Below are 25,670 nucleotides of genomic sequence, written 5' to 3' on the forward strand. Positions count from 1 at the left end.
GGAGTAGAGGGGTAAAGGTAGACTCCTCTTTGCAAATATTGGCTTTATCACGCACCAAGCTGTATGGCTTTAGACAAAATCACTTCACATTTCTGAGCTAGGAAATCCACATGTATGAAGTAAGGATAATAATACTTACCTTACAGTATTGTTACCTCCTAAAATTTTAATGGAGATTCACAGTCAAAGAAATCTTAACCCAATAAAGAGTAGCCTACAATTATTCGATCTTTGAGATTATTCCAGAACCCCAAATCTACTCTTTAAGAAGATGGGATGCTAAACAGATACAACCCATAAAGAAACATACATCCTCACCAAAGATTCCCATCTCAGATGGGCCCATGAAAAATAATGAGGAAAGAGCCTTCCAGAGTGATCAATGAGCTCATTTCATCTCAGAGTCAGAGGTCTTCGTAAGTGTTGAAGGTCAGAGACCACTGTGGGCTGTTCCCCGTTTTCCAAATGGAGGATTTATTTCAATTGTCATTGTCTTTCCCTGTAAATGTATAATGTGACTTATGTTTTTCATTTAATCAGTTTGCTGGACTATGAGAAGCCACATTAGAACCTGACTAAAAATACTAGTCACCTGGAGATTCTGGATTGGAACAATAACTACTTTATTTATGAACTTAGGGTAGTTTATCCCATCTCCTCCTAGGATATGGATAAACACAGTTTTTATTGTGAATAGTAGCTGCATTATATTGATATGGCCATCTTTGAAGATATGTGCACGGGTAAGAAGTCACCTTCTGTGACTAGGTCCTGGACAAATGGAGCAGCACAGCCACCTGCCCCTGGTCATGGTTCAAGGACAGGCATGTGATACAAATGAAGTCAATGAGAATCAGGCCTAGGTCTTTGTGATGAACTTGGAGCTGTGAGGATAAAAGCCTGGTGCTGTCTGGGACCATGACAAGAGGGGAGATCATCTGAGAATAGAGCCAAGCAAAGGGAAAGTAGAGAGACACAGAGTAAAATAGAGACAGGAGACAGAACGAGGGAGAAAAGCTAGACTTGATAACATCCTCTGAGTCCTTGGATCAAGATGTGTCCCTAGATATAACCACTTACTTTTCTTTAATGTGAATCTTATTTCTTTTCTGTGGCTTAAACCATATAAAGCTGAGTTTTCAACCAAAAAAAAAAAAAAGCTGAGTTTTCTACTACTTGTAATTGAATGAGCTTTTATTAACTTATATGAAAATAGTGTTATGCTTCCTCATAAAAAGATAAATACACAAGAACACTACACAGAGATATCATTTTTCACCTATAATATTGACAAATCCCAACACTTGAGGATACGTGGTTGGACAAAGTGTAGAGTCAGACATTCACAGACAGGACTGGATAACATTGAAATCACCCTAATCCTTAAGTGAGGAAGCATGGAAACTATAAAAATTATGAATGCATTCACCCTTTGACCCAGAAAGACCACTTTTATGAATTTACTGTATTATACACTTGTACCAGAAAAAGACCAATGTTCTGATTATTCTTTATTTTTCCCTACCTCATTTCCATTTTTAGTTCTTTTCTACCATGCTTTCTGGTCCAGGAGGCTGACCTCTACTGAGTGCATCACACAGGCTCCTCTACCCTCTGACTACCTTTTAGTTGGGTTAATGTAATGGAGGGGTGGGACATCAGCATGCAATTGGGAGGGAGAGGAAGATAGAGTCAGGATGTGTATTCCACAGACTCCTGCTTTGACAAGAGTTATTCTGGAAGAGATTTTGTTTCTCCATCACCACAGCTACTGTCAAATGGCCCCTTCCATAGCTACAGCCATCACCAGACTCTGAAGGTCAAATGCTGGTTAACAGATTTCTGCTTCAGCTAATTCCTGGGTATTCACCTTTTTTATCTTCCCAGTTCCCTTAACCCTACTCATTTAGTTTTATGTTTTGGGATGAAAGTAACATAATCAGTAGACTGAGTGAAACAGATTGCCCTCCATGATGTGAGTGAGACTCGTCCAACCAGCTGAAAGCCTGAGTAGAAAAAAAGGCCAATCCTCTGCCCCTGATAAGAAACAATTCCCCTGCTGAATGTCTTCAAACTGGAAGATTATCTCTTTCTGGTGTTATAAAATCTTCTGACCTTCAGACTCATACTGGGGCATTTTGGATTTGTCAGCCTCCATAATTATGTGAGCCAAATCCTTATAATAAATTATATATATATATATATATATATATAGTATCTAGAATCTTCCTGCCCCCAGTAACCGACCTATCCCTTTCCCCTTTCCCAAGGGAGCTTGACTTCCCTTTCATATATTTCCCTTGTTGACTTAAATCTACAGCAGCCACCTTACAAGGGGAGCCTGTTCTTCCTCCATCCAGCCTCATCAACCCTCATTTATCTCCAGAACCATAATGAGAGTTAAACACTGAATAGTCCAGGGAGAAGTGCCATGTCTTCTCTGGGAGGAGATAAAGTATACTCATTTGTGTCAGCAGGAGTATTGGTAACAGATACTGGCATTGATTCTAAGTGTGTTAGATGAAACATGAAGTTGTATCAGGCCAAATGTATTAATATTAATCCTCACAAAGGATTTGGAGTTTAATGTGTTGGCTCAAGTGCCTGGGTGTAGTTACTTGAAACCTGGGCAATGGGCCTAGAGCTAGTGAGGCTGTGATGCTACAACTTCTGAGCAAGCTCTAGAGGGCATATTTCAAAGGCTAAAGTTGATGGAAATGTAGAAGTGGATCTATTTATACATAGGTTTGGATAGCCATCCTGATCCCAATTATAATCAGCAAAAGGATCAGAAGATATTTACCAAGACATTAAGGAATGCTTTGGTGAAGGGAACACTAGTGTCCTTAAAAAAACCACTATTTTGAAAAGCTAGATTTTGTAGGCGTGTGATAATGATGATTTCCATGAAAATAAGAGGATCCTGGAATGGTAGATGCCAATGGCTTTGCTTGACCATCAGAGATAAAATGGGAATGATTATTTTAATGAGTCACAGGGTCCACTTGGTAATCAGACTATTTTAATTCATGGATCAATTAAATTGATATTGTGCTAATTGGAGCTGGTAAATAGGAAGTAGCAAGCACTGTTGGTGCCTTACTTAGGCACATGCATGCCACACAGTAGGAGATAAAACTTGTGAAAGCACAGAAACCTGCTCTATCAATGAAGTTTCCAGGGGTCAGTGGTCTGGGCATCTGTCTGAGAGACTAGTTTTCCTACACCTGACAACATCACTGCAAATAAATGGAGATCATGTATAGTGAGCTTCTTTGGAATTTAGAGCCAAGTCATTCTGTATTTGGCTACCTTGTTCCAGACGCTTTATTTGGTAACCCATAAGACCAGTTTTATTGGGGCCTTGAGCAAGAGACAGCCAACGCCAGTGGCATACTGATAAATGTTTAATAACAGCTCTCCAGAAAAGGAAAAAAAAAAAAAAAGCCCTGATTTGTAGCATTTGGTACCTTTTATGGTGGAAATACTCTCATCATGGCTAATTCCAAGCTAACCAATGTAACATCAATGAACTCACAAAATTCCTGGAAATGTAGCAGCTGGTTCTCAGCAGACAGTATGAGATAGGATCAGGATACCATGGATCAAGACTAAGGTGCAATTGCCCTGCTCTTGGGACTTATGATCCCACAGTCCCACTGGTACCTGACAATGGCAGATAGGAATGCTATCTGAATGTGCTGCAAGCCCCATTGCAGGGCAGATCCAGAGGGTTTTTTCATTTTTTAATTTTATTAGGTTTTTAATTTTAATTCCAGTATAGCTGAATACACAGAAGGCTTTGAATTAAAGCCTCTTTGGTCAATACCTATTATGCATTTGAAAAGCACTCCTGGGCCCTGGCTGAAACTGCATTTCTGACCACTGGACACCAAGGCACCATGTGATCCAAACTCACTTACTACCATTCTTTATTCTTCTGTGCCCTATTCTGAACCCCAGCACTTCAGTATTTTTTTAAAGATTTTATTTATGTATTTGACAGAGAAAGAGAGAGAGAGAGACAGAGCACAAGCAGGGGGAGCACCAGAGAGAGAGAGAGAGAGAGAGAAGTAGGCTCCCTGTGGAGCAGGAGCCCAATGTAGAGCTCCATCCCAGGACTCTGGATCATGACCTGAGCTGAAGGCAGATGCTTAACCGACTGAGTCACTCAGGCACCTGGCAGCACTTAAACTTTAGAGAGTGTATCACCCGGGTTTTTCTGCTCTCTGTCTTCTAGTTGGGATTGACAAGTCTAAGAAAGTCAGAAGAAAGGCCACAGACAGGCAGCCCGGGTGTGGCTCAGCGGTTTAGCGTCGCCTTCGGCCCAGGGCCTGATCCTGGAGACCTGGGATGAGTCCCACATCGGGCTCCCTGCATGGAACCTACTTCTCCTTCTGCCTGTGTCCCTGCCTCTGTGTGTGTGTGTGTGTCTCTCGTGAATAAATAAATAAAATCTTAAAAAAAAAAAAAAAAAAAGAAAAGAAAGGCCACAGACTTATCGTTACTCTTCCCTACTTTCTCCCTGCCTCGCTGTGATTCTGGCAATGGCTGTGTCCCTCTACAGTCACAACTCTTGGCACAGAAACTTCCACAACTTCTGTCTTCCACAGTCCCAGTTCTTGCCAGCCCCAGATAACATAGTTTTCTTCCCTTTCGCTTCAGACCCAGAGATGCTAAACCACCTGTATTTAGCTCTTCTCTGGTCTTCACCCTCCTTTGTGGATTCCCTTAATCTTACCCATCCCTCTGTAAGTAATCACTTCATTATACTCTCTTCAGTTAAACTCTTTGGAACATATCCTGTCTCTTGCAGGACTCTAGCTGCTGCAATGACTAACATTCAAGAATTACTCACTGCAGCTCCATGTGCAACAGGCAGGAGGGGGGCATGCCCAAGAGCACAGGTCTGAGGACAGAGTGACTGCATTTGGCTCCACCACTCATTTTTTTTTTTTTTTTGTATTTCTGAATGTTGTGCATTTAATTTTAGACAATTTGCACTGCTTGTTAACATACATAGTATGATGAGCCCCCAGATGCCATCCCCTGTCCAGCCAGGTTCCTGTGCTGACCACACAGGCTCAGTAGCAAGTGTGTCACAGCAAACCCCAGACCTGCGCTCTAATTTATCTATAATCCACCCGGGGTGGCCCTCCACCCTGCTCTCCTAGTCCTCTGGGAGCACCCTCTGGGAGCCAGGACTGTGAGGGTGCCATGGAAGCCTGATGTCCAAGCGGGGAAGGCTCAGAGGGGCCTCGGCGGTGGACACCCTCTATCGGGCTCTGGCTCTTGCTCTGTAAAATGGAAATAATCTAATGTAATGGGTTGTAGAGAGGATATGTGATATAAATTATGCACATCTGTAAATGCAGGATGAGTGACAAGTGTAAGTAGAATTTCTTTTTTAAAAGATTTTATTTACTTATTCATGAGAGACACACAGAGAGGCAGAGACATAGGGAGAGGGAGAAGCAGGCTCCCTGCGGGGAGCCCAATGTGGTACTCAATCCGAGGACCCTGGGATCGTGACCTGAGCCAAAGGTAGACACTCAACCACTGAACCGGAGGTGCCCTGGTAAGTAGAATTTCTAAATGATAGGGAGAGTATCTGGGTGGGTTTGATCCAATTACATGACTCCTTAAAAGCAGAGAGCTTTCTCCTGCTGAGGGCAGAAAGGGAAGTCACAAAGATTCCAAGCTCTGAGGACGACGTGGGAGAGCTTGGTTCTTGTCTCGTGGAGTTGAAGAATGAAACTCACAGAATACAGAGAGTGAGCAAAGCAACAGAAGTTTATTAAGCCAAGAAACAGAGAAAGCACTCAAAAGTGAAAGGGGTCCCTGACAGGCTTGCCACTGAGGGTGGATTTGTAAATATCATGTCTATATTTAGAACAAACTTGATGGATTTGTAACAAACAAGATTTTTTTTTTTTTTTTTGTAAATATCCTGAGCACTAACAAGGTGTTCCTTTCTCTCTGGTTAATATCTCCTCCATAGCATTTCTCTACATCTGGGATATCCCTGAGCCAAGTCAGGTAGCCTATGGCCTTGAGATTCTTGTGCCCTCTTGGTTTAAGCAGGACTATTAATAACACCTTAATGACATATTTATTTGTAGTCTGGTGAGTTTCTGTGATTACTTAGTGGCCATTAAAGGGGAATACTCCCTAACGTTTTGGAGCTAGGGAGCCAGATTTATTTTTTGTTTTTATTGTCTTATCTCTGTTTTCATGGGATGGGTGGGGGCCTGACTCTGGGGCCTTTCCCTTATCTTTCCCTGCCTAGCCCCATCTGCTCCTAACTCATTCCTAGAGCAAGGAGAACTTGGTGCTGTGCCCTTATTGGTTAGGAAGAAGGAGGGCCTGGGGGAATGAGACTCCCTGGGGATCAGGGCAGGGCTCCTGGCTTCCAGCCCACAAAGAAACAGGAAACTTGGTCCCACAACTCCAAGAACTAAAATCTGCCCACACCCTGAATGAACCAGGAGGTGGAGCCTAGGGGTAAGTAAGAGCCCAGCTGAGCCAGCAACTTGATTTTCTCCTCATTGGTCCCTGAGCAGAGAGCCCAGCCAAATTCCTCCCGACTTCTGATCTATAGAACATTAGATAATAATTGGGGTTGTTTAAGCCACTAAGTTTATGATAACTTGTTATGGCAACAGTAGAAAAATAATAGATTGCTATTTTTATTATTGTTAAGCAATTACAACAATAAAATTGGAATCAACCTAAATACCTATCAATAAATCCTTGTACATTCAAATAACACAATACTATAAAGTTCTTTAAAAAATGTAAGGAAAAAAACTGTAAGGAAGCTCTTTATAAAAAAACTCATATATAGGTTTATGTGGAAAAAAAATTATAGGGGCGCTTAGATGGCTCAGTCAGTTAAGTGTCTGACTCTTGGTTTTGGCTCAGATCATGGTCTCAAAGCTGTGGGATCCAGTCCCACTTGGGGCTCTGTGCTTAGCATGGAGTCTTCTTAAGACTTTCTCTCCCTCTCCCTCTGCCTTTCCCAACCCCTATCTCTCTTTCAAATAGAATTTTAAAACCTTTTTTTTTTTTAATTTTTATTTATTTATGATAGTCACAGAGAGACAGAGAGAGAGGCAGAGACATAGGCAGAGGGAGAAGCAGGCTCCATGCACCGGGAGCCTGACGTGGGATTCGATCCCGGGTCTCCAGGATCGCGCCCTGGGCCAAAGGCAAGCGCCAAACCACTGCGCCACCCAGGGATCCCAGAATTTTAAAACCTTTTAAAAAAATCTCTGAAGTATAGAATAGTCTGTATCATATGCTGCCATTTACATGATTAAAGGAGGTAAATTGTATATTTTTATTTGTTCATACATATGCATTAAAACTCCCTGGAATGATACAGTAGACTATTAGCTGTGGTTACCTATTTCAAGGCATCATGAATAAGAACTAGGCAGATGGGGGCCATAGTAGGAGGGAGACTATTATATACCTTTTCATGCTTTCTGATCTTTTCATCATGTAAATATTCTCTATTCAAAAAGTTAGAAGTGATTTTTTTAAAGGAAAAATACAATCCTAATCTATATCTTGGAGCTACAGAACTCTAAACACACATAGGTTTATAACTATGAACCACCAGCCCCATAAATTGCTTTCTTCTATCTTCCAGAATTTCTGGTCTACGGCAGCTTGAGAGATCACAGCTGAAGGGCAAGAGAGATAGTCTGTGGTTTTGGTGGCATCTGCAGGACAAACTGAGAACTTTCACTTGTTGATTTTGTTTTTTTCTGAGAGACATACATTGAAAAGTGAATGCTGAGTCGCCAGTGGAATAGCTCAGCAAAAAAGCTTAATAATGTCTGATGACCCTGTACCAAAGACATAGTCACCCAGGTCTATAGAAAGTGCTGAGTGGCTTCATATTTTCTCTGTGTTATATAGGTAAATGATCTGTAGGTTCTGGGTGCAGTAGTGTGTTCATATGCAAAAACCTGCCCCTTTTGAAGAGTTCTATTCAAGAGTCTAATTCAAGAACCTAATAATAAGAAAGAGTACATATAATATACTGAATTTGGGGCCAGATACCCAGTGAATTTTCAATAGCCAGTAACCATCATATTCTTGCACTTTATGTACTCTTCAGTATCTTTGTGCTCACAGGACGGCTGCCCTGTGACCGTCACCCTGCTTCAGTCCAACCCCCACTTTGAGGCTTATTTAGGTTTTCTTAACTTTCCATGAGCAAGCTAATCAACCAAACACAATTTAGCTTTCTTGAATCTCTTAATATCAAACCAGTATCTCCCCACTCCTCACTGCTCTCAATATTTGGGCCATGTTTTTGAAACTCTTGGTGTGTCTGTTTGATTTAGCAAGAAAAATATCACAAATTATGTTTATACATTTTTTAACCTAACTGACACTAACATGTATTTATCCACAATAATGACATGACATTTTCTCCTCCGGGATTGTAATTAAACTTGAGCCTGACCTTTCCTCACCTTCGGAACATAAAGGTTCTTCTGAGTCTCTGTTGGCCTTATGTATATATGCACAGCATCACATTTTTAGAGTGATATGCTCCTGTATGTGAGCACAAGACTAAAGTGAAACAGAATTTGAGGGCAGGAGCTGAAAGAAATTCATTAGTAATTTTAAACCATGAATAAATGTAGAAGGTTTTAACTCAGTGAAAGGAATATTTACCAGGTTAACAAACTAGGCAGGCATGATTATATAAAGAAAATCGGTGTAAAGTTATGTTTATACATAAAATAGGAGGGTTGATTCCCTGCTCCCACCATGTTTAGACCAACTAGAGAAGAGAAAACTAGACAGTAAAAGGATGTGATGATTATGATTGGAAGTAGTACAGGATCTAGACAGTATTTGGGAAAAAAAAAAACAACAACAGAAGAAAGAACCCTGTGTTTCCAAGCAGATGGTGCTGCATATCATAAATATTGTGATGAAGATAATGACCCAGGGGGTTCTGGGCTGGTCAGATGACACTCAATGGGGATTTCAACAACCCAGATGCCAGGAATTACAGAGTGACTAGCCACAATTAGTGAAAAATCTATCCCGTAATAGACATAAGATAGGCTCAACCACAGAATAATGAATATATAATATATCAAATAAAGTGGTAATAGATAATATTGATAATTACAATGTATTGTGAAAGGATTCAGACATGAAGTTGGAAAATTATAAACCACATGGCAATAAATGGATCTATGGATATCCCGTTCCATAGTGATATTACTAAAGTTAAAACAAAGGGAGGCCAGAGGCAGATATTTGCAGGATGAAAAATTAGGTGGCCAATGACAATTTAAGAGCTAAAACATGGAAAGATTATAGAAAAACAAAACAATGCTGATGAAACTAGGAGAGATAGCATGGGCATAATATATGCTTATAAGACAAATTGTTCAAACAAGCATAGATGAAATGAAGGTTGGAACATTTATAAGGCAACATCTCCCCAGGAAAGAATCACAGTTACGGAAGCAACTAAAAGTGAGGGTGGGATGTAATGATGTCCCAGTTGAGATAAATATAGTTAGGGCAGACTTTGTCTACTGAAAGATAGAAAGAAGATTATTGCATACCAGAATAGATTGGAAAGAAATAGAAAAAAAAAAACCATATATCAAGAAATCTATTAGAAAAGAAAGAAAAAAAGACAATCTCCTCCATTTATTATGGACACGAGAAGTATTATATCCATCTTACAGATTGGTAACCTCCAAGAGATAGGATATTAGACTATGTATATAGGGATAAATGGGCTTCATGTAGCCTTCAATCAAAGTAACTCTGCTATTCCAACAAAAATAAACAGAATGGATGGTTGCAATAAAAAAAGAACAGGGAAAAGCTGAAAGGATAAAGAAAAAGCCTGACCTCCTAACTAGAAACTTAGCATTCTTTTATCTTCCCAGATAAGATTTTCTCTATATTATCTGTTAAAATGTAATTGAATTTTAAATGTTAAGATTACTAGATATAGGATCAGAAATATCAGTAGTTTCAGGGAAAATGCCCAAGAGTATATAAAGGAAATAAAAAGGTAAAACTTACTATGTTAGGAAGAACATTTATAGAATTTATTAGGTGTTTTTATATTGTGGAAAAATATATTATAACTTTGATTCATTTCTTAAATGTGTATAGATGAGCTATTTAGACTTTCTTTTTCATCTTGAGTCAATTTTGGTAAGTGATATTTTTCTACAAATGTGCCCATTTCATCTAGGTTTTCAAAGTCACTGGCTTGAAATTGTTGCTGCAGCAGCAGTAGCAGTGGCAGCTCAGCAATTCCTAGTGATACATCTGTGAAATAATTATAGACTCATAAGAAGTCGCAGAAAATGTACAAAAAGATCCTGTATACCCTTCACCCAACTTCCCCTAATAGTAACATTGTATAATATGAAAACTAGTGAGTTGATATTGGCACAGTTGACTAGATACAGACCTTATTAGGTTCCACCAGTTTTTACATTTTGTACTACATTTTGTGGTTCTATGGAATTCATGGAAGATTCATATAGCTACCATCTCAATCAAGATACAGAAGATATGTTCCATCATCTCAAAGGTCCTCCACTGTGCTACACTTTTATAATCATACCCCTTGCCACCTACCTCCTTAACCCCAGACAACCACTAATCTGTTCTCCATCTCTATAATTTTGTCATTTCAAAATTATATGAATGGAATCATATGGAATGTAAATCTTAAATATTGGCTTTTCATCACTCAGCATGGTGAATGATATTGAACAGCTCTTTATAGGTATATTTGCAACCCATATTCCCTCTCTTTTAAAAAAAATATTTTATTTATTTATTTTTTTGAGAGAGAGAGAGAGTACAAGTGAGAGGAGGGTTAGAGAAAGAGGTGCAGAGGGAGAGGAAGAAGCAGACTCTCCACAAGGCAGAGCCCTGCTTGGGGCTCCATCCTTAGGACCCTGAGATCATGATCTCAGCTGAAGTCAGATGCTTACCCCACTGAGCCATCCAGGTGCCCCCAGACTCCCTCTTTGGTTAAGAGTCCATTTCAGTCTTTTTCTCATTGGATTATTTGTGTTTTTATTGTTAAACTCGGGGAGTTCTTTATAGCTCTTGGATGCAAGTACTTTGTCAGGTATGTAATTTGCAGGTATCCTTTCCCAGTTTGTGGCTTGTCTTTTTAACCTCTTAAAATGGGATTTTTCATAGAGCCAAAGTTTTTAGTTTTGATGAAGTCCAATTTATCAGTGTTTATTTTGTGGGTTGTGCTTTTGATGTCATAGCTAAGAATTTTTTGCTTAGCCCTAGGTCACAAAGATTTTTCTGTAAAAGATTTCCTCTAAAATATTATAGTTTTACATGTTCTCTTTTTTTAATTTTTTTTTTTTACATGTTCCATTTTGAGTTAATTTTTGTGTAAGCTGGCAGGTTTACATCATAGTTCACCTTTCTTGCTGTGAATGTCCACTTGTCCCAGGACCATGTGTTAATAATACTATCTTTTCTTCATTGAATTGGTTTTACACCTCTGTCAAAAATCTGTTGGCCATACTTGTATAGGTCTATTTTTATGTTGTCTATTCTGCTTCATTGATCTATATGTCTATGCCTCTGTAAACCTGTCTTGATTACTGCAGCCACAGAGTAAGACTTATATCAAGGTAGTCTGATTTCTCCAACTTCATTATTCTTTTTAAAAATATATTTTTAAAGATTTTATTTATTTATTTGAAAGAGAGAGAGGATGCGTGGGGGAGGGGCAGAGGGAGAAGCAGATTCCCACTGAGTAAGGAGCCCAACTTGGGTTGTTCAACCCCAGGACCTTATATCATGACCTGACCTGAAGGCAGATGCGTAACCAACGGAGCCACCCAGGTGCCCCTCTAGATGCTTATTATGAGGTTGAGGAGATGTCCCTTTATTCCTAGTTTTCTGAGAATTTTATCATGAATGGATGTTAAATATTTTTTCAGTGCTTTTTCTGTGCCAATTGATATAATTGTGTTGGGTTTCTTTTTAAATATGTTAATATGTCAAATTACATTAATTTTCAAATATTGAACGAGCCTTTTATTTCTGGAATGACTCTTGCTTATTTGTGATACATAATTTTTATATCATAAGCTATACATATATGTATGCATATATTACATATATAAGATACAGAATACTTATATATTGTTGGATATAATTGCTAATGTTTTATTGAAAACTTTTATGTTTGTAGTTTTCTTATTTTATCTAATTCTGGTATGAGGGTAATACTACCTTCATAAAGTGAGTTTGGAGATGCTTTCTCCTCTTTTATTTTTCAAAAAAAAAGATTAAAAAGATTATATAGAAGGTATTAACTCTGGTTTAAATGTTTGATGGAAATGTCTATTGAAACCATTTTGGCTTGCAGATTTCTTTTTCTGGAGCTATGTAATTTCTAAATTTATTTGGTAATTATGAGACTATTCAGATTACCTGTTTCAGTTCTGGTGAGTTTCAATAGGTTGTGGTTTTCTGGGAATTGATTCATTTCATCTAAGTAATCAAATGTATGTGTGTACAGTCAATCGTAGTGTTCCCTTAGTACCCATTTAATCTGTGCAGGGTTTGCAGTGATATTCCCTTTCTTGTGCTTAACATTGGTAATTTGCATCTTTTCTTTCTTTTTCTCTGTCAGACCTATTATGAGTTTATCAATTCCATTGATACTTTTAAGCAACCAGCTTTGGATTTGATTGATTTTTCTCTACTGTCTTTCTGTTTTCAATCCATTGATTTCTCATGTCTTAATTATTTCTTTCCTTCTGCTTGTATTAATTTTGCTCCTCCTTTCTAACTTCCTGAGGAAGAAGCTAAATTTATCGATTTAAGAGTTTTCCTTCTTTTTCTAATCTTAGCATTTGGTGCTAAAAATTTCCTTCTAAGCAGTTTGGCTGCACCCCCACATTCATTCTGATATGTTTATTTTCATGTTTATTTACTTCAGTGTAATTTTGTATTTCCTTTCAGAGTTCTCTGACTCATGGGTTATTTAAAACTATGTGGATAAACTTACAAGTGTTTAAAGATATTTCTGTTTTCTTTCTGATGCATTTCTATTTTGATTCCCTTCTAGTCAAAGAACATATTTTACATGATTTCAATTCATTTAAGTTTGCCGAGGCTTGTAGTAAAACCAAAGATGGTCTTGGTTAATATTCTGTGTGCAATTGAAAAGAACTCGTATTTTGTTGTTGCCAAGTGGCATGTTCCATAAACATCAATCAGAGCTCACTGATTGATGGCATTTTTCAATTCTGCTATATCCTTGCTGATTTTCTTTCTGCTAGGTATATCAACTACTAAGCACTGAAGTCTCTAGTTGCAATTGTAAATTAGTCTATTGTTCTTTTCTACTTCTTTAGGGTTTTGCTTTATGTATTTGAAGCTTGGCTGTTTGGTGTATACACACTGAGAATTGTGTTGTCGTTTTTGGTGGATTGACCCTTGTTATTATGTAATGTGTTGCTTCTTCTTTGATCTGAAGTCTACTTTACCTAATATTAATATAGCCATTCTCACTTTATTTTATTAATATTTTAAAGGTATACTTTTTCTACCTTTTTACTTTTAACTTAACTATATCATTATATTTAAAATGAATTTCCTGGGACGCCTGGGTGCTCAATGGTTGAGTGTCTGCCTTCGGCTCAGGGTCTGATTCTGGGCCCGGGGATCGAGTCCCACTTCGGGCTCCCTGTGGGGAGCCTGCTTCTCCCTCTGCCTCTACTTGTCTCTGTGTGTGTCTCTCACAAATAAATAAATAAAATATTAAAAAATAAAATAAAATAAAATTAATTTCCTGAAAAGATGCTCAGCATAACTAAGAATCAGAGAAATGCAAATAAAAACCACAATAAGATGTCACTCTCACAGTCAGAATGGCTAGAATAAAAAAAAAGGAAGAAAGAAATAACAAGTGTAGTTAAGAATGTAGAGAAAAAAGAACCCTCATGTACTGGTGGTAAGAATGTAAATTGATGCACCACTAGGGAGAACAGTCTGGAGGTTGCTCAAAAAATTAAATATAGAACTATCATATGATCTAGTAATTTCATTACTGGGTATTTATCCAATTAAAACAAAAACACTAATTCAGAAAGATATGTGCCCCTATGTTTATTGCAACATTATTTACAATAACTAAGATATAGAAGCAACCTAAGTATTTATCAATAGACAAGTAGATAAAGATGATGTGGTGTGGTGTGTATGTATGTGAGATCTTGCCATTCGTGACAACATGGATGGACCTCGAGGGTAAATACGAAAACAAATTGGTGGTTCCCAGAGGGAAGAGGATTGTGGGTGTGGACAAAATAGCTGAAAGGGAGTGGGAGATATAGACTTACACTTATGGAATGAGTAAGTCACAGGGATAAAAAGAAGCAAAGGTACAGCATAGAGAATGTAGTTAATAGCATTGCAGTAGTGTTATATGGTGACAGATGGTAACTGCACTTGTGGTAAGCATAGTATAACATATACAGTTGTTAAATCACTATGTTATACACTTAAAACTAATGTTGCAGTGTGTGTCAACTGTACTTCAATAATAAATGAATAAAATTGCTTGCTAATAGCATACAGTTTGATCATAGTTTTTATCCATTCAGTTAATGTTATTTAATTATGTATTTACATATTAGACAATATTATAGTTATAATTTCAACTGACTAATAATAATTTTTAAAACTTATAAGGAGAATGACATTTTATTTTATTTACCCATATATTACCCATTCTATGGCTTTCTTTGTTCTTGATGTTCTAGTTTTCTTTTTATTATTATTTTCTTTCTCTTGGAATAATTTATTTCAGCAGTTCTTTTAGGTCAAGTCTGCTGGTAACAATTTCTTTTACTTCATTTGAAAAGTTTTTATTTCTTCTATAAGTAAAATACACTTTATTTATTCTTAAAACATATTTTTGATAAATATAGAATTCTGAGTTTATAGTTCTTTTCTTTCAGCAACTGAATGTATTTTGCCATTTCCTTCTAACTCCTATCATTTCTGATAATAATTTCACTGTTATTTGAATGTTATTATTTGAAATGTACTTTTTCTATCTTTTAGTTTTTTGTTTTTTTTTTTTGCTCTTAGTTTTCAGAATTTTGATTATGATATGTCTAGGAATGGACTTCTTTGGGTTCATCTTGTTTGTGAAGATGTTTCTTGAATCTATTGATTGTATTTTACCAGATTTAGGAAGTTTTTCACCATTTTTTTGTTCAAAAATTTCTCAGCTGAAGTCAAACTCTCCCTCTTCGCCGATGACATGATACTCTACATAGAAAACCCAAAAGCCTCCACCCCAAGATTGCTAGAACTCATACAGCAATTTGGTAGCGTGGCAGGATACAAAATCAATGCCCAGAAATCAATGGCATTTCTATACACTAACAATGAGACTGAAGAAAGAGAAATTAAGGAGTTGGTCCCATTTACAATTGCACCCAAAAGCATAAGATACCTAGGAGTAAACCTAACCAATGAGGTAAAGGATCTATACCCTAAAAACTATAGAACACTTCTGAAAGAAATGAGGAAGACACAAAGAGATGGAAAAATATTCCATGCTCATGGATTGGCAGAATTAATATTGTGAAAATGTCAATGTTACCCAGGGCAATTTACACGTTTAATGCAATCCCTATCAAAATACCATGGACTTTCTTCAGAGAGTTAGAACAAATTATTTTAAGATTTGTGTGGAATCAGAAAAGACCCCGAATAGCCAGGGGAATTTTAAAAAAGAAAACCATAGCTGGGGGCATAACAATGCCAGATTTCAGGTTGTACTACAAAGCTGTGGTCATCCAGACAGTGTGGTACTGGCACAAAAACAGACACATAGATCAATGGAACAGAATAGAGAACCCAGAAGTGGACCCTGAATTTTATGGTCATCTAATATTCGATAAAGGAGGAAAGACTATCCATCAGAAGAAAGACAGTCTCTTCAATAAATGGTATTGGGAAAATTGGACATCCACATGCAGAAGAATGAAACTGGACCACTCTCTTTCACCATACACAAAGATAAACTCAAAATGGATGAAGGATCTAAATGTGAGACAAGATTCCATCAAAATCCTAGAGGAGAACACAGGCAACACCCTTTTTTAACTTGGCCACAGTAACTTCTTGCAAGATACATCCACAAAGGCAAAAGAAACAAAAGCAAAAATGAACTATTGGGACTTCATCAAGATAAGAAGCTTTTGCACAGCAAAGGATACAGTCAACAAAACTAAAAGACAACCTACAGAATGGGAGAAGATATTTGCAAATGACGTATCAGATAAAGGGCTAGTTTCCAAGATCTATAAAGAACTTCTTAAACTCAACACCAAAGAAACAAACAATCCAATCATGAAATGGGCAAAAGACATGAAGAGAAATCTCACAGAGGAAGACATGGACATGGCCAACATGCACATGAGAAAATACTCTGCATCACTTGCCATCAGGGAAATACAAATCAAAACCACAATGAGATACCACCTCACACCAGTGAGAATGGGGAAAATTAACAAGGCAAGACAACAAATGTTGGAGAGGATGCGGAGAAAAGGGAACCCTCTTACACTGTTGGTGGGAATGTGAACTGGTGCAGCCACTCTGGAAAACTGTGTGGAGGTTCCTCAAAGAGTTAAAAATAGACCTGCCCTACGACCCAGCAATTGCACTGTTGGGGATTTACCCCAAAGATTCAGAGGCAATGAAACACCGGGACACCTGCACTCCGATGTTTCTAGCAGCAATGTCCACAATAGCCAAACTGTGGAAGGAGCCTCGGTGTCCATCGAAAGATGAATGGATAAAGAAGATGTGGTTTATGTATACAATGGAATATTACTCAGCAATTAGAAAGGACAAATACTCACCATTTGCTTCAACGTGGATGGAACTGGAGGGTATTATGCTGAGTGCAGTAAGTCAATCGGAGAAGGACAAACAGTGTATGTCCTCATTCATTTGGGGAATATAAATAATAGTGAAAGGGAATATAAAGGAAGGGAGAAGAAATGTTGGGAAATATCAGGAAGGGAGACAGAACATAAAGACTCCTAACTCTGGGAAACGAACTAGGGGTGGTGGAAGGGGAGGAGGGCGGGGGGTGGGGGTGAATGGGTGACGGGCACTGAGGGGGACACTTGACGGAATGAGCACTGGGTGTTATTCTGTATGTTGGTAAATTGAACACCAATAAAAATTAATTTATTAAAAAAAATTCTCAGCCCCACACATTTTTCCCCTCTTCTTCTGAGACTCTGATGACTGATGTTACATCTTATACTTTTGTTCCACAGGTTCCTAAAGTTTTGATCATTTTTTTTAACTGCCTTTTTGACTGTTGTTCAGATTTTGTAATTCCTATTGGTCTACCTTCAAGTTTACAGAAGATTTTTGCATCTATGTTCATGAGAGATATTGGTCTATAATTTCCCTTTCTCTTAATGTCTTTGGTTTAAATTTAGGAAATGTTGGCTTCATAAAATTAGTTTGGAAATACTCCCTCTGTTTCTGTATTCTGAAAGGGATTGTATTGGTATAATTTCTTCCTCCTTAAATGTTTGATAGAATTCAGCAGTGAACCCATTTGGTCTTGGCACTTTAATTTTTGGAAAGTGATCAATTATTGATTCAGTTTCTTTAATAGATACAGGCCTATTTAGATTGTCTATTTTTTCCTGTGTGTGTTTTGGCAGATTGTAGCTTTCAAATAACTCATCAGTTTCATCTAGGTTATCAAATTTGTGGGCCTAATGTTCATGGAATTTCTTTTTACCCCTTTGATGTTAGGGCAATCTGTAGTGGTGTCTTCTCTTTCAATTATGATATTAGCAATTCGCCTCCTTTTTTTTTTCTTGGTGAGGCTGGCCAGAAGCTTGTCCACTTTATTGAATTTTTCAAAGATCCAGCTATTGGATTATTTTTTCTATTGATTTCATTGATTACTGCCATAATTTTTATTATTTCTTTTTTTCTGCTTATTTTGCATATAATTTGCTCTTCTTTTTTTCTTAAATATTCAGCCAGACATGGAAAGCTCTAATTCTGTAAGATGACAGTGTGTTAACCACTAAACTATAATTTAAGATTAAAGGGAAAGAGTAATAAGAATTAGCTCCTATAATTAGTTGATGAATACACAATACAAAAAGAAGGATATTGTGACATCAAAAAAATAAAAAGGAAAAGAAAAGGAGGTGGTATTTGTATATAATCAAAGTTAAATTGCTACAGGAATAATATGAACTCTTAATTTATAATACATTTTAATGTAAACATCATAATAACTACAGATCAAAAACATAGTAGATTCACAAATGACAAAGAGGAGAGAATCAGAGCATACCAGCATGGAAAATCACCAATCCATAAAAATAGGCTCCCAGAGAGGAAAAAAGAAATGATATAACTACAAAACAGTCAGAAAGCAATCAATAACATGTTCTTGGCAAGTCCTTATATATCAATAATTACTCTAAAAGTAAATGGATTGATCTACCTAATCAAAAGCCACAGAATGGCTGGATGAATTTAAAAAATGAGACCCAACTATATGCTGCCATCAAGAGAGTCACTTTGGCTTTAAGGACATTTTCAGACTCAAAGTGAAGGGATTAGCAAAAATAATCCATGCAAGCGAAAACCAAAAGAAAGTGAGGTTAGCTATATTTATATCAGACAAAATATACTTTAAGCCAAAAATGGTAAGAAGAACAAAGTAGGTCATCATGTAATATCAACTCACCAAGAGGATACAACTATTGTAAATATGTATGCACCCAACATTAGAGCACCTAAATATATTCAGCAAATTCTAACAGATCTGAGGGGAAATTAACAATACAATAATAGTTTGGGACTTCAATACCCTATTTTAAATAATGGATAGGTCAGAAAATCAATAAGGAAATACAAAATTTGAATTATTTTTTAGATCAAATAGACCTATACAAATTGACCAATAGGCCAAAGAAAAAATCAAAAGAGAAATTTAAAAAAAAATCTTAAAACAAAGAAAATGGAAACACAAAATACCAAAACTTACAGAATGTAGCAAAAGCAATAATTCAAAGAAAGTTTATAGTGATAAATGGCTACACTAAGAAAAAAGAAAGATCTCAAATAATCTAATTTAACTTCTCAAAGAAAAAGAAAAAACTAAATCCAAATTAGTAGAAGGAAGAAAATGACAAAGATAAGAGCATAAATAAATAAAATGGAGATCAGGAAAACAATAGAAAAGATCAGCAAAACTAAAAACTGGGTTTTGAAAACATTAACAAAAATAACAAAACTTCATTCAGACTAAGTGAAAAAGAGAGGAGTCTCAAAAAAAAATTTAAAATGACAAAGGAGACATTACAAATGATACCATAGAAATACAAAAAGTTACAAGAGACCCCTACAAACAGTTATACACCAACAAATTGGGTAACTTAGAATAAACAAATTCTTAGAAACATACAACCTACCAAGACTGAATTATGAAGAAATAAAAAAAACCAAACAGATCAATAATGAGTGGGGAGATTGAATCAGTAATGAAAATAATCTCCCAACAAAGAAAAGCCCAGGACCAGATAGTTTCCCTAATAAATTCTATCAAACATTTAAAGAGGAATTAGTAACTATCTTGCTCAAACTCTTGCAAAAAAATTGAAGAGGTAGGAACACTTCCAAACTCACTTACAAGGCTAGCATTACTGTAACACCAAAACCAGATAAGGACACTACAAAAAAAGGAAAACGAATATAGGTGTAAACTTTGCAAGAAAATATTAGAAAATTAAATTCAGCAACACATTAAAAGGATAATACAGCATAACCAGGTTGAAATTATTCCTGGAGTATACGGATAGTTCAACATATATACATCAATAAATGTGACATGTCACATTAATAGAATGAAAGGTAAAAATCACACGAACATCTCAATAGATGCAGAAAAAGTATGTGACAAAATACAACAGTCATCCATGATAAAAACTCTCAACAGATTGGGTATAGAAAGAACATAGTTCAGCATAATAAAGGCCGTATATGACAAGTCCACAGCCAACATCGTACTTAATGGTGTAAAGTTGAAAGCTTTTCTTCTAAGGTCAGGAATAAGACAAGGATGCTGACTCTTACCACTCTTATTCAACATAGTACTGGGTGTCTTAGATATACCATTCAGCCAAGTTAAGGATATAATAGGCATCCAAATTAGAGAAAAAGTAAAGTTGTCTTTATTTTCAGGTGATAGGATTTTTTTAAATAATAAATTTATTTTTTATTGGTGTTCAATTTGCCAACATACAGAATAACACCCAGTGCTCATCCCGTCAAGTGCCCCCCCTCAGTGCCCGTCACCTATTCACCCCCACCCCCCGCCCTCCTCCCCTTTCACCACCCCTAGTTCGTTTCCCAGAGTTAGGAGTCTTCATGTTCTGTCTCCCTTTCTAATATTTCCTACCCATTTCTTCTCCCTTCCCTTCTATTCCCTTTCACTATTATTTATATTCCCCAAATGAATGAGACCATACAATGTTTTGTATCTTGAGTTAAGCAAAGAATTTTTACATACTTCATCAAAAGCACCATCTGTAGTAGAAAAAAATTAGTTAATTGAACTTCATCAAAATGGAAAAGTTGTGCTATCTAAAAAGGCTAATATTATTTGATTTCAAAAATTATTAGAAATCTATAATAATTAAAATAGCATGGTACTTGTGTAAAAGTAGACAGATCAATGGGATATGTGAAGTGCCTGGGCAGTTGGTCAGTTAAGCTGCCAACTCTTAGTTTCAACTCAGGTCATTACCTCAGGGTCGTGGGATTGAGCCCTGCAGAGGGCTCAACACTCAGCAGAGAGTCTGCTTCAGGATACTTTCTCTCCTCTGCCTCTCCGCAGCCACCTCCCCCTCATTTGTGTGTCTCTTTGTGTGTCTCTCTCTTTCAAATAAATGAATTAATAATTCATAAATAATTATAATTATAATAAATTATAATAAATCATAATAATTTATAAATAAATTATTTACTTTTATTTATTATAGATAAGTAAATCTTCAAAAGAAAAGGCCACATATGTTAAATATTTTAGGCTTAGGGCTAAGAAGTAAAATTGAAGCTTTTATATAAATATCTACAGAACCATTTGAAATGAAACCATTTAAAAATGTAAAAAGCTTTCTCAGCCTACAGACATTAGAAATACAGGTGGCTATTCATATTTGACCCACAGGCCATAGTTTGCCAACCCCGGTATAGAGATTCCAGAAATAAGCCTATATATATGGATAACTGAGTTTATATTTTTTGGTTGTTTGTTTCTTTTCCAAAACCACAAAGGCAATGCAGTGGAGAAAGGATAGCTTTTTAACAAATGGTGCTGAAACAGTTGGCTGTCCCCATGCAGAATCATGAACTTCAATCCACTCCTCCCTCTTATACAAAACTTAACTCAAAAGAGAGCTTAGACTAGAAGGTAGAACTTAAATGTATAAAATTACCAAAAGAAAGCATAGAAGAAAAATCCTCGTGACCTTGGATTAGGTAGAACTTTCTTAGATAAGACACCAAGAGCACAATACATTAAAGAGCACAGTAATAAATTAAACTCCATCAAAATAAAAGGCTTCTGCCCTTAAAAAAAAAAAGTTCACTGGTCAGAATGGCTAACATGAACAATTCAAGTAACAACAGATGCTGGCAAGGATGCGGAGAAAGGGGAACACTCTTACATCATTGATAGGGATGCAAACTGGTGCAGCCACTCTGGAAAAGTATGGAGGCTCCTCAAAAAGTTAAAATTAGAGCTACCCTACAACCCAGCAGTTGTACTACTAGATATTTAGCCAAAGGATAGAAAAACAGTGATTCAAAGGAGCACATGCACCCCAATGTTTATAGCAGCTATGTCTACAATAGCTAAAATATAGAAAGAGCTCAGATGTCGATTGACAGATGAATAAAGATGTGAAATATATAAATAAATATATATATATTTGAATATTACCCAGCCATCAAAAAGAATGAAATATTGCCATTTGCAATGACGTGGATGGAGCTAGGAGGTATTATGCTGAATGAAAAAAGTCAGTCAGAAAAAGACAAATACCATATGATTTCACTGATATGTGGAATTTAGGAAGCAAAACAGATGAACATAGGGGAAGGAAAGGAAAAATTAAAAATAAGATAAAAACAGAAAGGGAGGCAAACCATAAGAGACTCTTAACTATAGGGAACAAACTGAGGGTTGCTGGAGGGAGATGATGGATGGGGATGGGGTAATTGGTGATGAGCACTGGGTGTTGTATGCAACTGATGAATCACTAAATTCCACTCCTCTCCTAAAACTAATAATACAGTTTATGTTAACTAAATTGAACTTAAGTAAAAGAAAAAAATAGTTAAGACAAAGAAAAGGCAATCCCTCAGAGTGGGAGAAAAAAATTGCAAAACATGTATCTGATGAAGGACTTGTATCCAGAATATGTAAATAATTCTCAAAACTCAAAAATAAGAAGTTAGCCTAATAGAAATAGGCAAAATATCTTAACAGAAACTTCACCAAAGATGATACATGGAAATAAACACATAAATAGATGCTCAATATCATTAGTCATTGGGGAAATACAAATTAAAACCACAATGAGATACCAGTACATCTGTAGTAGAATGACTAAAATAAGGAGACTGTCCAAATCAAATGTTGTCAGTTATGTGGAGGAACTGAGACTCTCAAGCAATGCTGTTGGGACTTTGAGAAAGAGTTTGATGGTATCTAAAAATCTTCAACATTCACTTCCCATGTGATCCAGCCATTCCACAATTAGTTATTTCTCCAAGGGAAAAGAAATATATATATATATATATATATATATATATATATATATATATATACAGATGTTCACAGAACTTTGTCATTACCCAAGCTAGAAACCAAACCAAGCCCATGAAGATGTGAATGGATAAATAAATTCTGATTTTATAAATAAATAAACATCCATACAATGAAATGCTACTCAGCAATAGAACAGAATGATTTATTGATACATCTAATATGATCATACTTGATGAAAGAAGGCAGAAAAAGGAGTATGCTGTAAATGATTCCATTTACATTAAATTCTAGAAAATGTAATCTATAGTAATTATATAAAAATGTATAGTTACGTATATTGTAGTGCAATCTATAGCAGGCAATGTAATCTATAAGAATAATTGCTCAGAGAAGCAGGTAGGAGTGGGAATTAAAAAGGGGAATGAGGCAATTTTGAGGATGAATATGCCATTTTCTTGATTGGGGTGATATATATATATAATCTCCAAACTTACCAAATTATAAATTTAAATATATGCAGTTGACCTGAAATAAATCATTTAAAAATTCTGCTCTCCCAAAGACATGATTAAGAATGTGAAAGCACACATCAAAAACTGGAAGAAAATATTTTCAAAATATATACAATCACTTTGACTTCCAGATAGAGTAGACGTACTCTCTTCTATCTATCCAGTAATTATAATAAAAAATCCTGGACAGTGTGTATGAAATAAACAAGAAAACTCCATATGATGGAAAGAAGAATGCAGATAAGCTAGGGAACTTAGGACTTGAAGAACAACACAGTAGAGAATTCCCTGGGTTTTCTTTTTGCCTTATACATCCCAGACTTCAAGATTAAGAAGGAGCAAGCCATGGGAACAGGCCAAAATAGCCACAACAATAGCCCGGTGTCTCTAGCTAAGAACGAGGAAAGGAGCAACATAGAAAGACAAGACACTTTTAGATAATAACTAGTCTATTCCAGCCAAAACCCACAGAAAAATACTGTAACTGCACTCCCACCATGCCAGCATAGGCCATGTGGGAGCTTAGAGTTCCACTCTGGTGAGGCTATAACAAGACTCATAACATACCCACCAGAGTGATGTCAAAGAAGGCCAGGAAGAGAGATGGCACTTTCATTCCTACAGGTTTGTAATGAAGCCCTCCTCCACTATGGTGTCAGTGGACTTCTTATCCCACCTGGCAGTAAGAAGGCATCCTTCCCTTTTCCATTCCCGGTGTCAGAAGAGGCCTAGCAGAGAGTCAAGACTTTCCATATTGCCCAGTGGTAACAAAGCCAATGCCACAGCACTTTGTGGAGGTCACAGGGAGAGCTGGAATACTGTCCCTGCTCAGCAGTAACTATGAACACTCATGGGTGATTTGAGTCAGTACTTGCCCTTCTTTCTCCGTGCAGTAATGAGGCAATGTACCCCCTTCCCCTCATGGAGTAATGTCAGAAAAAGCCATTAACACAGAAGGTTGAAACAAGATTCAGGATCTCATAACTTAGTATGAAAGTGCTCAGGTTTAAAGGGAAAATCCCTTGTCATTCAAGAATCAGGAAGATCTCAAACTGAGAGAAAAAAAATGAGTAGATGGCAATACCAATATAGCAGCAATGTTAGAATTGCCCAAAAAAGATTTTAAAGAAGTCACGATAAAATACTTCAACAAACAATCATGAGACTGTTTAAAACCTGCTTAAAATAAATTTTTGAAGTAGAAGGCTTCAGGAAGGAAATGGAAAGTCTCATCAAAGAAATAGGTAATGTTTAGAATAATCAAATTATTTTAGAATTGAAAAATACAATAACTGAAATAAAAAAGTTCACTTGATGAACTCAGCACCATAATGGAGAGGAGAGAGGAAAGAATCTGTGAATTGAAGATAGAATAATTGAAATTACCCTAACTGAACAATAGAGAAAATAGATTTTAAAAAAGTGAATAAAGACAAAGAGTCCCATATGAAAAGGATAGAGAGGGCAGGGTTGAAAAAATACTTTAAAGAAATAATGGCTGAAAAAAAGTCCCAAATTTGGCAGGAAACATAAATCTATAATCCCAAACAAGATAAATCTAAAGAAATCCACACCAATACACCATTACATTATAAATAAACTTCTAAAACCTGAAGATAAGAAAAAAATCTTGTAAGGAGCCAAAAATGTAATGACACCGTAGGAGGAAAACAATTCAAATGATAGCACATTTTTCCTTAGAAACCAGGCTATGAAGCCTGAAGAAGGTGGTACTTTATTTTTTAAGTGCTGAAGGAAAAGAATTGCCAATCCAGAATTTTATGCCAGGTGAAAATATTATTTAAATGAAGAGGAAATCAAGACATTCTCAGATGAAGGAAAAAAATTGCCACCAGCGAAGAATGAATGAGAAATATGACTAAAGGAATTTCTCTAACTAGAAAGGATGAAAGAACCTTCAAACAACAAGAAAGAGGGGAGAAAAAGATGGTAAGCAAATGTATGGGTAAGTACAATAGGCTTTCCTTCTCCACTTAAGTTTTATAAATTATGTTTGGTAGTTGAAGCAAAAACTTATAACACTCTCTGATATGTACAGTATAACAAAATATTTTTAAAATTACATTATAAATAAGAGAGAAAAGAGTAACACAGAAGAAGGTAAGGTTACTATACTTCACTTGAATTAGTAAAATGATAACACCAGTAGACCGTGATGGTTTATATACATAATATAATATCCAAAACAACCATTTTTAAAAGTATACAAAAAAAGATGCACTCAAAAACATGAT

At 36.5% G+C, this 25,670-nt stretch overlaps 1 long non-coding RNA gene across 2 annotated transcripts in view; it reads right to left on the reverse strand.

The window, feature by feature from the left end:
- Positions 1-25,670, reverse strand: part of LOC121474518 — a 57,693-nt gene that overhangs the window by 3,773 nt on the left and 28,250 nt on the right. The window lies entirely within an intron of this gene.

This window comes from Vulpes lagopus, chromosome 13 (assembly GCF_018345385.1).
Source record: "Vulpes lagopus strain Blue_001 chromosome 13, ASM1834538v1, whole genome shotgun sequence".
Taxonomy (NCBI): Eukaryota; Metazoa; Chordata; class Mammalia; order Carnivora; family Canidae; genus Vulpes; species Vulpes lagopus.